The sequence below is a fragment of the Gorilla gorilla genome, chromosome 5, assembly GCF_029281585.2.
Source record: "Gorilla gorilla gorilla isolate KB3781 chromosome 5, NHGRI_mGorGor1-v2.1_pri, whole genome shotgun sequence".
Lineage (NCBI taxonomy): Eukaryota > Metazoa > Chordata > Mammalia > Primates > Hominidae > Gorilla > Gorilla gorilla.
This window is the reverse complement of record NC_073229.2, coordinates 130903105-130915818: the sequence shown is the minus strand read 5'-3', so window position 1 is coordinate 130915818 and position 12714 is coordinate 130903105. Positions and strand designations below refer to the sequence as shown.

At 43.8% G+C, this 12714-nt stretch overlaps 1 long non-coding RNA gene and 1 other non-coding gene across 2 annotated transcripts; both read left to right on the top strand.

Annotated features, from left to right (window-relative positions):
* Positions 1-435: 435 nt before the first annotated feature.
* Positions 436-8993, top strand: LOC109027388 (uncharacterized). The gene is made up of 5 exons (XR_002006581.4): positions 436-1489; positions 2656-2725; positions 7017-7137; positions 8341-8436; positions 8755-8993. It is a non-coding gene; the product is annotated as an uncharacterized lncRNA (long non-coding RNA).
* LOC115935081 (U6 spliceosomal RNA) lies at positions 3372-3478 on the top strand. The gene has a single exon (XR_004070796.1). It is a non-coding gene; the product is annotated as a U6 spliceosomal RNA (small nuclear RNA).
* Positions 8994-12714: the final 3721 nt, after the last annotated feature.

The following is a 12714-nucleotide window of genomic DNA, read 5'->3' as shown; positions in this document are numbered from 1 at the left end:
TCTGTCGCCCAGGCTGGAGTGCAGTGGCGCAGTCTCGGCTCACTGCGAGCTCTGCCTCCCGGGTTCACGCCACTCTCCTGCCTCAGCTAGGACTACAGGTGCTCGCCACCACGCCCAGCTGATTTTTTTGTATTTTTAATACGGACGGGGTTTCACCGTGTCAGCCAGGATGGTTTGGATCTCCTGACCTCATGTTCCGCCGACCTCAGCCTCCCAAAGTGCTGGGATTACAGGCGTGAGCCACCGCACCTGGCCATCTTCAGTGTTTTTAATACCTGAGTTTGTGGTTCTAATTGTCTGATTGAGCTAAAAATTAACAAGAACTGGTTTGAGAACATCTTCCTGCTTGGAAGTTATTTCATCAATTCATTCTTTTATAACACTGTAAAAAAGTAACTTATTACAAGGTAGTAGTAACCTTTTCTTCCAAAGAAATATAAAAAATCAATTTGATTATGAAGAGAACTTTTGAACTTGGAGTTACTGAAAATTATTTACCATCAGAGGAATATGTACTGGTCCTAAGAACAATGATAAAAGCCACAGTCCCTACTCTGGCAGCTGCTGGGCTGGTGGCAGAAGTTGTCTCATCTGCTTTTCCCCACCATTCTGGGAGCACTAGTAGCTTTGACTATACACAGCTATCAGAAGAGGGAGAGTTCAGCCTAGACCAGGGGTTGGTCCACAAACCTTTATGGCAAAGGGCCGAACAGTAAATATTTCAGGTTTTGTGGGCCCCATAGTCTCCACTGCAAGTACTCCACTGTGCTATGGTCACACAAAAGCAGTCATAGACAATATGTGAAGGAATGAGTATGACTATGTTCCAATAAAAGTTTACAGGCGCAGAAATTTGAATTTTATATAATTTTCATGTGTCCCAAACTATTATTCTTCTTTTCAGCCATTTAAAAACGTAAAAACCATCCTTGCATTGTGAGCTGTATCAAATCAGAGGATGAGAACATGGACGCAGGTTTGGGGTCCCTGCTTCCTACCCTAGCTGAGTGCTGGGGGAACAGGCTGTAGAATAGATGCCTCAGGTCAACATGGGGGGCTCCCAGGGTGGAAAGACTAGGGTCTCCCTTCCCAAGGTGAGTTCTGGAGTGACTGTGAGCCCTAGTGAAGCTTCATGTCCCCCATGGTACCAGAGCAGCAGAGCAACGGTGGCCAAGGGGCCTGGACAGAATACCCTGGAGCCAGCTTTGTGACAGGCCCCTACAAATGATAAGGACAAAGAGTCAAAGTTCCTGAGCCTCCATTTCAAAGGAGAGAAGAAGATGATGATGGCTGGCCAGCAAATTCAGAGAAGACTGGGTTGGAAGGCGAGATCTGCCTGGACTCTACAACCAGAGGCCATTACAAGATGGGGTCCCCTTGGCCAATACAGCAGGGGAAGCAGCTGATGCCCAAAGACTGCATGGTTTGGAGGAGGCTCTCCTCAGAGGAGAAGTGGCCTGCCTCCACTCCTCTGGGTTCTCTAGAGCTGGTAAGGGGTAGGAGACAGGGTCTCATTGTCTGTTTGTGCTAGAGGTACAGGGAGGGTTGTACACAGAAAACACTCCAAGCTCCTCCAATGCCAGAACTAAAATGGAGTGCATCTTAGAAGCAGTATCTACCTTTCATTAGAGGACATTTTAGTCCATAAACAAGGGATATTTAAAAGCCACACAAGGCTAGGTGCTATGGCTCACGCCTGTAATCCCAATGCTTTGGGAGGTCCAGGAGTTTAAGACCAGCCTGGGCAACATAGCAAGACCCCATCTCTTAAAATAAAAGCCACACCCATCTCTTCCCACTGGACCAGGGGTCTTCCCAGACCAGCTGCAGGATGCCTCACCTCCCGAGGGGCTGCACATTCTGTTTGAGACAGGGCATCACCAGGCAACAGCAGGAAACCCAGCCAGCCTCTGTGCTCTGGACACTTCTTGTGTGGCAATGACTTTACTCTGGAGAGAGGTGGCCACACTGAAGTGCTCCCCCTTCTGTAGGTCAGCTTCCACGAACTAGAAGAGCTCTGTGAGTAGGGCTGTGGTCTCAGGAGGATTATTCCAGAATCCCATCAAAGTATTTGTTTAAGTTTAGAAACAGTGAGGCCTGGAAATGATAAAATTGTCCACATTTGTCTGCCATTAATTCACTTTTATGAGAAGCAAAGCCTTTGGTTTCTTTAAGCCTCCATTTCTTTCTTTCTTTCTTTTTTTAATTTATTTTTTTGAGACAGAGTCTCGCTCTGTCACCCAGGCTGGAGTGCAGTGGCACAATCTCAGCTCACTGCAATTTCTGCCTCCTGGGTTCAAGCCGTTTTCTTGCCTCAGCCTCCCAAAGTTCTGGGATCACAGGTGTGAGCCACTGTGCCCGGCCTATGCCTCAATTTCTTCCTGCCTTACTATAGTTACATCATATTTATTTAATTCTCTAAGTCCCTCCTCAACAGATTTTATTCTACTACTGAAATCCAGTCTGCAGAAACTAAAAGTTGTATAGTGGATATGAAATTTATATAACCACCATAGTTCAGTATTCAGGGGTAAAAATAAAATGTGACTATTTATTTCCACAAAACTGAACCTATCAATTCAAGATAACTTTTGCTTTAAAACTCACGACTTCTTGAATCAATAGTCAATTTCTGGATCTTTCTCCTCCTCCTAGGTCCTCTTCTCCCTGAAGGCTGTCACAGTTCCTGTGCAGAGAGAGAGGGCACTGCAGCACCCAGGCGCTGGTGAGAGGGAGTTTCTGGCTCACACTATTCTCTGCCTTCCATTGGCATTGACTCAGCTGAAACTTGGCACATCTTGTCCTCTTAGTCATGCGCTGGCATCTACCACTTGTGCCCAAATCCACCATGGCCTCACGTCACCAGGCCCACATATTCCCAGGTTCCTTTGGCTCTGCAAGCCTGTGGTGCTTGGGCACGCTTGGCTGCTTTTTCTTCCCCCTGCTGGGTATTGGGGGAGCTTCTGAGACACTGACTTCCTTGGCCTCTCACTCAGTCCTTGCCAGATGGGGGCTTCTCTTATACGCTTGCAGAGCCTCTGGTTCACACCCAGGGAAGCGAAGCATAGTTCCCTCTGCACTCAGTTCTTCTTTGACTAAAATGGGTTTTTATTGCCCAGCCCCCAAACTCAAGCAAGGCCTATGGTAAGGACAGGACTTGGGACCCTCTCCAAGACATTCGTTAATATCTATTTCAATCTCTTCTCACAATTCTCTCCCCTCAGACATGCCAGGTCTTAGATGACATGACTTAAATTATAAAGATGTCAAATATCCCCAAATTAACTTATAAATCTAGTGCAATCCCAGTTAAAATCCTAGTTGTAATTTTTTTATAGATACTTGATATGTTTGTTCTAAAATGTATAGGAGTTCTCACTGTGGTAGCACCTATACTAAAACTGGAATGATACAGAGAAGATTAGCATGGCCTCTGTGCAAAAATGGCATGCAAATTTGTGAAGCATTCCATATTTTAAAAATAAGTAAATAAAATGTATAGGAAAAAATAAGTTCCACAAGGAGCTAAATCAAATGGTAGAATAAAGAGGGGAAATTGCCCACCAGATAGCAAGACACCCTACAAAGTTGTTTTGAATGTGGGAGTGGAGTGGAATAGACGGTTCACAGGTAGCTCTGCATTTACCTGTGAATTTCATACAATGCCGAGTTGGCTCCACAGTTTAATTAGGGGGTGGATGGACTGTTTAGTAGATGGTGATGGAAAAATAGTCAGAGAAAGAAAGGATAGAGAAAATTCAAGTAGGATCCATATCTAACCCCACATACAAAGGAGATCTCCAACAGACAAGAGACCTAAAGGTGAAAGATAAGATCATAAAGTTAACAGGAGAAAAGCATTGCAACCTGAAAGGGGTAAAGAAATCCTTAAACAAGACTTCGAAAGTGCAAGCCACAAGGCAAATTGGTAGATCGGATTACACCAAAATTAAGGATTTCTGTGAACAAGTGACATCGCAGTTGAACTGAAGAGATGATGACAGTTTGGGAAGAGATTATGAGGTCTAAAAGTGACAAAGGGGATGAATATCTAGAATATACAAAGAACTCTGGATAGTACCCCAAAAGAAAAATGGGTGACATATTCAGACAATTTACAATAACTCAAGACTGTATAAGGCTGTAAGGCTATTACACAGCTATTAGCCTAGAGAATTTAGAGAGCTTGAGAATGCCAATGCTGGCAGAGGTGTGGGAATAAGATTTTCCTGCTGCTCGTGGGAGCACAGGTTGGAGAATGATCTGGCATTAGCTAATCAAATTAAGTGTCTATTCGGGGCATAGGTCTCTTAGAAATTCTCACACAGATCCATTAAAGGGATATGTAGAAGCAGGGGTCAATCCAGGATTTGTGGGGCTTGAAGTTTATATAATTTGGGGAACTCTGTTATGATATTATGGTATAATAAATAATACATATTTGGTCTCTGCCACTGGTTCCTGATACCTGGCTCCTAAAACCTTTGGAATCTCTAAAGGGATAAGTGTCTTTTTGTAAGCAGATGAGATGACTGGTGGCTGGGAGCTCCTAGATAGCTTTGGGATGGAAGCTGGTCACCAAAAGACCAAGGCATGATTAGGGAATTGGGACTTTCAGCTCCAGCCCCCAATGTCTAGGTTGGGGAGAAGGACCGAAAGTTCAGGTGATCACCGATGGCCAATGATTTAATCAGTTATGTCCATATAATGACTCCTCCATGAAAAAAAAAACAAAAGGACAGGGCTTGGATGAGCTTTTGGATTACAAAACATGTGGAGGTACCTGGAGGGCATGCTCAGAAAGGGCATGGGAACTTTGTGCCCCTCCCCACATACCTTGCCCTGTGTGTCTCCTCCATCTGGCTGTTCATCTGTATCCTTCATGATATCCTTTATAATAAATGGATAAACATAAGTAAAGTGTTTCCCTGAATTCTGTTTGCCACTCTGGCAAATAAATCAAACCCAAGGAGGGAGTTGTGGGAACCCCAATTTATAGCTGGTGGTCAGAAGCACAGGTCACAATCTGGGGCTTGTCATGGGCATCTGAAGTTGGGGGTAGGGGCAAACCTGTGGGACTCAGCCCTTAACCAGTGGGATCTGATACTATCGCCAGGTAGACAGTGTCAGAATTAAACTGAATTAGAGGACACCCAGCTGGTGTCTGCTGGAGAATTGCTTGGTATGTGGGGAAATATCTAATCAAAGAAACGTTCTATGTTGTGAGAGCATAGGAGGAGAAAACAGTTTGTCTCTTTTTCCCCTCAGACCTGTTTAAGAAAAAGAACACAAATTATGAATACACAATTAGGTATGGAGCTTTGGAAGAAGCTTGTACAAGTGAGGAGCCCCAACGCTGAAGCTTTATCAGCCTCTCTGTGGATTAGCCTCCATTTATGGGGAGGTTCTCGGCAATGTTGTATGCAGAGTGAGGAGATGAAAGTTTTTAAGCCCGTTTGGTTATCACACCTCTTGGGCTCACTGGGATAGATAATTGATGATACTATCTCAGCACTCTCTTTAATACTAAAACATGTACCTAAACTTAAAAAATTGTCCTCAAATAATGGGCACCCAGATCGCCAAACTGGCTCAAGTAATCTCCCATCACTAAGGCTAAGGGCTGCTGGGTGTAAACATGCCAGACCCGTGGAGATAAGGTTAGGAAGTCCTCACGCCTCTGGCAAGGCAAGATCATTCAGTTATACTTGTTGAGAGAAAATATTTTGCAATACTTTCAAGTTTGTTTATATATTTTTAGACATGCCTGTCTACTAAGGAGAGTGTTTGAGAAAAGAAGCTCCATGAAATCTTCTGGATGGGCTGGGGCTTGCTCCACTCTGTGAACTGTGCCCCCAGGGCATGTGCTGAGTTCACCTGCCCCAGCCAGTTTCTTGGGAGGGGATCTCCAACCTATTTCTAATGAGGGGCAGTGAAAGCTGGAAACACTGGGCTTCCCTATGAAGTAAGGGACTCAGAGAAGAGGAAGAAGCTAAAGAAGGAGCATTAGTCTCTCCTGAGTGGAGCTAGCTCTAGAGATGGCTACTGTAGGGGATCAGAATATGCCACCCTAAAATTTGTACTTTGGCGTAAGAATTATTTGAAGCTGAAGACAATTGAAAACAGTGGACACCAAAAAAACACTCTCCTCTCCTTCCCCCACCATTTGCCTAGAAGTAGGTTCAGATGCTTAATCACCAGACTTTTTTTTTTTTTTTTTTTAGCTCAGTGACAGCATGAGGGGAATCTATACCACAAACCTTACTAAGACAATCCTGACTTTCTATTAGTTTCCCTCATATATTTATCTTCCCACAGTTTTCTGCCCTTGTGTCTTAGACTGTTTCCTGCTGCTATAACAGAAGCCACAGATTGCATAATTTATAAAGAAAAGAGATTTATTTGGCTCATAATTCTGGAGGCTGGGAAGTCCAAGGGCATGGCACCTGCATCTGTCAAGTCTCATTCCATGGTTAAAGAGAGGAAGGTGGAAGTGAGTCCATGAAACAGAGACAGAGGAAATCCGGCCAAACCCTTCCTTTTTATCAGGAACCCACTCTCAATAACTAACCTACTCTGTGATAACAGCATTAATCCATTCATGAGGGCCAAACTTTCATGACTTAATCACTCCTTAAAAGCTCCACCTCCTGCAATAAATTATTTTTAGAGATGGGGTCTTACTATGTTGCCTAGGCTGGTCTTGAACTCCTGGGCTCAAGTGATCCTCCCACCTCAGCCTCTCAAAGTGCTGGGATTACAGGCATGAGCCACCATGCCTGGCCCTGCAATAAATTTCAACATGAATCTTGGAAAGGGCATTGAAACCGTAGCACCTTGGAAGGCTAAAATCCTTTCCTTTGTCTCATCACTTCTCTACAAATTTATTGTTCTTTGTTAAGGTGTTATATAAGCCCCAACCTCTAACCATCCCTTTGACTTGCTCATCACTGAGTTTTTCTGTGAGTATGTGCATTGCATATGTTAATAAACTCTGTTTTTCTCTTGCTTTTTAGACTGCCTTTTGTCAGTCTCATTTGCAGGCCCCCAGCTGGAGAACCCAGGAGGAAGAGGAAAAAAGTTTTTTCCTCCTCTACACTCCCCATGCATGACTAAAGAGTAGGAGGAGTCAGCAAGGTATGTGACCCCAACTGCAAGCAGAAACAGCAATGAAAGGACTGATGATCAAACAGGGACCAAGCTACATTTATGCAGCTATGGTCAGTGTGTATCTGGCTTGTTTGATGCCCAGAATGAATTCATTTTTGTCGATCTTCATCTATACAACAAAATTATCTTCAGTAATAATCATAAAAATGGAACAGATAATAACAATGTCCAGGAAAAAAACAGACTCAGTAAATTTTAAAAATTGAACTTCATATATACTGTTACGCCAGAAAAAAAGAAAAAAGAAGTGAAATAAATATTATAGTAAAATAAAAAGAAATAGATTAAATATTTTATAACATTAATACGACTTTTGAAAACAGGGAAGACTTATACCTACATGTTTGTTGTAGTATGAGATGATAAAATTACAGTTTATAACAAATAATAATAAAGAAAATTTCAAACTAAAAATATATTATGGCTGGGCGTGGTGGCTCACACCTGTAATCCCAGCACTTTGGGAGTGTGAGGTGGGCAGATCACCTGAGGTCAGGAGTTCAAGACCAGCCTGGCCAACATGGTGAAACCCCGTCTCTACTAAAAATACAAAAAGATTAGCTGGGCGTAGTAGTGGGCGCCTGTAATCCCAGTTACTCAGGAGGCTGAGGCACGAGAATCTCTGGAACCTGGGAGGCAGAGGTTGCAGTGAGCTGAGATGGCACCATTGCACTCCAGCCTAGGCAACAAGAAAGAAACACCGTCTCAAAAAAAAAAGAAAAAAATACATGTATATATATATATATATATATATGCATTTAAAAATTAGTAAAAAATTTCATGTGTGAACTAAAATTTGTACTTGCAACCAAAAATGGGGGTGAACAGGGAGTGACTGCATAATGGGCATGGAATCTTCTTTGGGAATGATGAAAAGTTTTGGAACTAGACAGAGGTGATGGTTGTACAACATTGTGAATTTACTAAATGCCACGGAATATACACTTTAAAATTGTTATTTTTATGTTCTATAAATTTCACCTCCATTCTAAAAAAGTTTAAAAAATACCATACCTTGAAGTGCATGCTCTGTTTCACTACTACATTTTTAAAAATACAAATAAAAACTACAAGTGGTTATGTGGAATGGCAGTATTGAAGCAACTGAAGTTCTATTTCTTTATCTTTACAATCATTGTTTTCTCTTTGTTTCAAATGCATTATGTAAAGGCAGACATATATAGTACCCAGGAGGTGGACAAACAACTGCCTTGGTGGAAACTCTGTCCTTTCTGGGCTTATCCTGGTGCCACTGAGACTGTGCAGGTGAGTCTGTGTGTATTAGGAGACAGTATGACTAACAGGGAGTTCCAAAATTCGCTTTCATGTAGAGAACAATGCATATCAATGGATAAGTAATACAATTTGCTAATTTGAAGCATACATGTATTTAACTAAAATTCACAGAAATTGTTTAGAATTTAAACCCAAAAACTACTTTGCGAGGAAGGTGTTTTATCACAGCCATTATGTAGAATTGCCCATTTGTGGGCAATTGCCAGTTCATAGGCTTTTCATAAAAAGTGAATTACCTTTTATTTGGTTTTATTATTGCTTATAAACCTCTACTGTCTGCACCTATAGCAAACCATGTATCTGGCTCCCCTCCCACCTTCTCACCTTGGAACACCACCGGCTGTAGGCATCTACATGCAGCAGGAAGCATCACTGAGTAAGTTCGACTACACATCAAGGGTAGACACCGCACTGTCCATCCAGCCTGCTCTGAACTGGCCCTGGGAAGGCATGTCTGGAGAAGCTATGTTGGAAGGATTAGAATAATATACATCTCCACACTTACCCACTCTGCATGGGCTGCCTGAGAAAACTGTGTACCAAATGTGTTAAGAGTTTGAGAGGACAGATGCAGGTTTTAAGAGCCTGTTTTTTGTGCCCTCTTCAGGAAGATTAAGTGGGTCCTCCTATAGAAAGGTGTATTCATGAAGGCTGCCTGCAGTGGACTGAGTGGTCATTCCACTTGGGGTCAAGATGGGGTTCATGACAAAGCATGTAACAGAGCACCAAGGAGGTGCCCTGGCCATATTGGATGGAGTTCAGGACAGAATCCAGTGACAAGGAGGAATGGAGTACCTGGTCAGTGCTCAAGACAAGAGTCTCATCCTTCTCTTTTCTTTACTTTTCTTTCTCTTTCTTTTTTTTTTTTTTTTTTGAGACAGTCTCACTCTGTCATCCAGGCTGGAGTGTAATGGCGCGATCTCGGCTTACTGCAACCTCTGCCTCCCGGGCTCAAGCGATTCTCCTTCCTCAGCCTCCGGAGTAGCTGGGATTACAGGCGCCCACCACCATGCCTGGCTAATTATTATTATTATTATTATTTTGTATTTTTAGTAGAGACAGGGTTTCACCATGTTGGTCAGGCTAGTTTCAAACTCCTGACCTCAAGTGATCTGCCTGCCTCGGCCTGCCAAAGTGCTGGGATTATAGGCGTGAGTCACCGCACCCTGCCAGCCCATCCTTATAACGTGCCCATCATGCCAACATGATGGCATGTTGTAAGTCCATGTTATGTGTGTGCCTGGTGTGTGTGTGTGTGTGTGTGTGTGTGTGTGTGTGTGTGTGTGTGTGTATGATGTGTTGGGGGCGTGGCATTGCTGCTTCAGCTCAGTAGGTTCACCCCAGTCTCAGGGCACCAGGTTAAAAACAACTCAAAAAATTCTAGCCACCATCTGCTGGAGCAGCTGAGGCTTCTGGTCATGGGCTCAGTCTGCAACAAAGGAGCAGCTGAGCAGAACTGGACCAAGTTACCAGCCCCTACAGAAGCAATGAATTCTGGCTCAGGAGCTGAGAGCTATTTACTGGTAACATTTTACCTGGTCTTACAATTGAAGTTTGCCTATCAGGTATAGAAAAGGAGAAAACCTCATGAGCCAATGTGGAAAAGAGACATTTTGTGGCCCCTTTGGGGAACTCTTGACTGTGGCATCTATCTATGGCCTGAAACGGTAGAAGAAGAACATAAAGGAGAAATTTGGCATCAGGTTGGCAAAAGTCTTGAATGCTTGCCACAGAGTTGGGGCAATGGGGAACAATAGAAGGTTTGTAAGCAGAATAAAGGGGGAATGAAGTGTTTCAGAGATACAACTCTGGAGGCAGTGAAAAGGAAGAACTGGGAAGGGGAGATGTTGATTAGAAGCATCAAGACCTATTATGAAGGTGCCTGCAGAAGTCCTGGAATAGATAACAAGGGCCTGGGTTGGGGGTACAAGGATGAAAGGCCCAGATAGATCCCCACTAAACCCAGTGTGAAGCTAAACAGATCAACGCACTCATCAGATACAGCCATGGCAGGGACTGTGGCAAGGGATAGACAAGCACTTCAGCCAGAGCATGATGGTCAGGGATGTCATATAGAAATGCTCCCTGAACTGCATTCTGAAGGATGATCCAGTGAGCCAGGCAGGAAGGCACCAGGCAGAGGGAGCAGCACGTGCAAAGGCACGGAGGCCCAGGAGAGCATGGGGCCTTTGACTTGCAAGAGATTTCCTGTGTGTGATTGCTATATTGGGTAGGTATGGGTAGGGGAGTGTCAGCAGGAGGCTGATTCACAAGGGGCTTGGTTGGTTTACTGTTGGTTTGTTTACCCGTGCTGATTAGTTTACTACGGGCAAAAAGGAGCCATTGAAAGTGAAGGTTGAAATATGGTTCTGGAGCCTACAAGACAAGGTGGGGCAGTAGATACAGGATGGAAGGTCTTTATATGTGAATCTGGTTTGGAATAGCTGGAAGAACACGCCCAGATTTCTTCTCTTTGTGCTCTAATCTTTAAATTGTATTTTATGTGGCAATCGATTTACTGGTACTTTTCCCCCAGTCTAGATAATTATTAACTGTATGGATTTTGCCAGTAAGAAATTAATCTGCTCTGTGGAGCAAATTGTTTGGACAGAACAACCTTCAAACTTTGTTTCTGCCCTGGCAGCCAGAAGGTTGCAATGTGAGCCGAATTTGGCCCTAAACTAAGTCCTGGTGGCTAATGAGCCATGAGCCAAGGCTGAGAAGTGGGGTGGCTTGTGCCCTGCAGTCGTGAGAAAAGGCACAGGGCAGCGCTGTGTGGACTTGGGCTTAGCATCTCTGGGTTGCTCAGAGGGCAAAGTGTCCTGAGGGAGGTAAATTGTGGTAAAACAGTTTAAAAAGTGAGAGGAATGGGAGAGGTGAAGCTTAATTCCTGCTGGTTCCACGGTGATGCTATTATGCTTAGGAGTTGAAAAACGATTTCTCTAGCCCATAGGAACTCAAACTCACTGAAAGAGAAAAAACTTGGCATTGCTTTAGCAAAATTCAAGTAGATGCTACATTCCACTGGAATAATCTAGAATGCATGTGCTAGTTTCTTCTATACTGCAGGTCGCATTCTCTGGCAGGCCTGCTTCACTTGGCAGCAACACTTTTAAAGAGAAACGGCTACGTCTCCAGGTTCTGTGCCCCGGGCTTGCGGAGAAAAGGAATAAAATTAAAACAGTATTTGAACTTTTAAAAATATTTAAATTGCTGGCTCATTTCAGACTGGCGTTTCTTAAAATAATGGTCTCTACTCACCAAGCCACTGCCAAGGGACCCACGGTGGCTGTCCTGTATCCTTGGATTCGATTAGAAGAACTCTCCTTGCTCATCAAGGCTTTCCATAGCTGTCTTTCCCATTTATCCTCCACACCTGTGAACTTCTGTCGTAAGTTCTAGTCCAGCCCATCATCTCGCTTGTTCCACTGGACACCAGGCACTATACTTACTTTTTCTTTTCTTTTCTTTCTTTATTTTCTTTCTTTCTCTCTCTCTCTTTTTCTTTCTCTCTCTCCCTTCCTTCCCTCCTTCTTTCCTTCTTTTTTTTTTTTTTTTTTTTTTGCGATGGGCCCTCACTCTGTTGCACAGGCTGGTCTCAAACTTCTGGGCTCAAGTGATCCTTCTTCCTCAGTCTCTTATGTAGCTGGGACCACAGGTCCAAAGGCATATGCCATCACATCTGGCTAACTTTTTGCTTTTGTGTAGAGATGGACTCTCACTTTGTTGCCCAGGCTGGTCTCGAACTTTCAAGCCATCCTCCCACCTCAGCTTCCCAAAGTGCTGGGATTGTAGGCGTGAGCCACCATGCTCTACCTGTACTTGCTTCTATTTTTGCATTCTGTTAGATTGTGTCCTTCATGAAGTAAAGAATGCAGACCCAGTAGAATGCATTTCTATTCTTGCATGCTACTTTGCATTCTTATTTACAAAGCTTCCCCTAACTTCCTCCCTCCTTCTCCACCTGCTCAAATATGTCAATATTCAGACTTGGACCCAGCCCTTCTGTTGCTGACTGTTCTGGTGGCAGGCCCTTCTCCCTGCCAAACAGGACCTCAGTGCTGTTTAGGGGTCCAGCTCTCTCCAGCTAAGGAGAAGGTGACCTGGCCACAGCTCAAGATAATTTCCAACTTCTAAGTCAATTATCATGGTCCCATCCCCTGACTATGACTAGCTGGGGTGGGCAGGCTGGTTGGTTTGTAGAACATCCTTCAATTTCCAACTTCCAATGCAATTTGCCTGATTGTT